The following is a 2,500-nucleotide window of genomic DNA, read 5'->3' on the forward strand; positions in this document are numbered from 1 at the left end:
TAGTTGTGCACTGTTTGTAGCACTCAACTAATTAGGTTTAAAAGAAAACACATGTAAACATTAATTTAGTTCGAAAAGTACAGATTACTTTTTCAGGTAACCTTTTTATATAACTGTTTAGATTTCTTTCTCGGTTATAATCTTTGTTAAAAAAAAAAGTAAACTGACTATGTGTGCTCCACTTATATTTGCTGAGTGATCAACTAACTGCTAAATAGTGCATACCATTTACACTGCCAAGACTTTACTCATGTTATGTTATAAACTTATTCATTAAAAACACACCAGAACATAGAAATCATCACAAACCTGTGTTGACACGCACACTCGCATGGTTAAAACTTGATCATTTCGACTTTTATTTCTTCTTATATTGATTGTAGGCTCTACATAAAATGCCATGCTCATGAGTCAGTCCAACACAGCGTTAAGAGAGCATGCTGGAAAACTGCAGGCATTTCTCTCTGTGTCTTGGCTCAGCTCTAGAATACTGTGCTATGTCTGGCCTTGGAACCCTCCGAATGTTTCTTTCGCTGCCTGTTTGGGTTGGCATGGCGATCCCCTCGGTTTATTTAACCTCAATGTGATTGACGGCTCTTGTGTTGTGTCTACCGCTGGACGTCGCCCCATCGCAGCTCTCAGAATGCTCCATAAAGAACGCGGCGCTACGCGGCGGCAGCGGCCGGCGGGCGGTTCCAGTTAAGCACGTCACTCCTGATCTCCCCGTTTAATGGTGAACACCGGGGGTCACTGAGACCGGATCACTTTCTTTAGATCTGCTACCACAGCCAAACCAAATGGTGGGCTTTGTCAGGGACTGCAGTCCTAACTGGGCTTAATGGGCCGGACACTGGAAAGGGCGGGGGGGCGGGTGGCACCATCCCCACACACACACACACACGCGAACACACACATTCAGGGAGTTCTGGGGGGTCACACAAGGATAAATTTATGTTTCCTCCTAGGTTCACCCTCAAAGATAAATAGAATGGCCAAACACAGGGTTGGCCGAGCGAGAGACAGAGGGAGACACAGAGAGAGCGGGGTAACACCTCATGGGCAACAAGGTCCACTGGGATCATAGTTGGGGCAATTAAAAGCGTAAAGTCATACTTTTCCATGCTCATTGCATGAGATGTGGTGTCTGGGTGACTGGCAAAGACCGCTGCAACAAGTTTCCACCCTCCTGAAATGCCAAAAATGGCACATGGTTAATGCATTATGCATGTGAGTGTGTGGTTGTGTATATATGTGTGTATAAGCATGTTTTTTTAAACAGCTCTGAAAACATGTATTGTGTGACTGCGTGCATGTGTCTGTGACGAAATGTGTGCGCACATGTGCTCATAAGTGTGTGTGTGTGTGTGTGTGTGTGTGTGTGTGTGTGTGTGCATGTGTGTGCAAGCAGGCCAAAAGGCATGCATGCAACTCCTTGAAAGGGCTTTTTATGCGCTATTCCAAAACTCGCACGATGCGTTCAGTAATTCCATTATGGTCGGTGTGATTGCAGCGCTAGCACCAGAGACTTTACACGACATAAACCCTGTAGTGTACACATGAGATCAGGAGAACCGGCCGCCACAGAGCCCCTCTGCCAGGGGAGATCAGCACGGTGGAGACTGAGCAGGAACACATGGAAGGGATTTGGACCAGAAGAAATCCCTTCTTCTTCTCCTTCTTCTCCGGTCCATAGAAAGGAACAGAGATGGGTTTCATGTACTATACCATCCCGCATGGCTTACAACCCTGCCTCCTACCTGCTCTCAAATCCTGCATGGTCTCAGCACGCCAACGCAGTTTGAGATGGAGCCAGGATAAAATACTGGGCCGCTTAATTTACCTCAGAAACAAAGGTTTTACTTTACATACTTTTTGTAAGTTTGGTATAATTTCTTGACTGAAAAAGTGAAACAATTTCATCGAGCTCGTTTCTTGTGTGCATGTTTACATGACATGTGGTTCTTGTATGTTGTGATTGCAAATTAAGTGGCAATTTTGTGGATGATGGCCTAAACAAGAATATGGTATTGGGATATTTTCCAACACAAAACATATGCGCTCACAAACAAGCGCACGCAAATACTCCAGCTGCACAAACATTTTTCACACACACACACACACACACACACACACACACACACACACACACACACACACACACACACACACACACACACACACACACACACACAGAGAGAGAGAAAGCAGTGCCCCTGACAGGCCAAGCATTATGTTTCCCTATAATTCAAACAGGGACATCAATACTTGGCTCAGTTCAGCAGCAACAAAGCATGAGTTTTTCACTGCAGACACATGGACAATGCACTGGTAGGAACCGTACTGACAGACCCAGACATAAGATACACCCCTGGACCCGTCACACAGACCGACACAGACACATCATAGTAATAGACGCACACATTTGGATACACACACACACACACTTGGATACGCACACATGGATAGACACTTGAAAGCACATAGACTTTCAGACATCATG

This window comes from Pollachius pollachius (assembly GCF_949987615.1).
Source record: "Pollachius pollachius genome assembly, chromosome: 2".
NCBI classification, from domain to species: domain Eukaryota; kingdom Metazoa; phylum Chordata; class Actinopteri; order Gadiformes; family Gadidae; genus Pollachius; species Pollachius pollachius.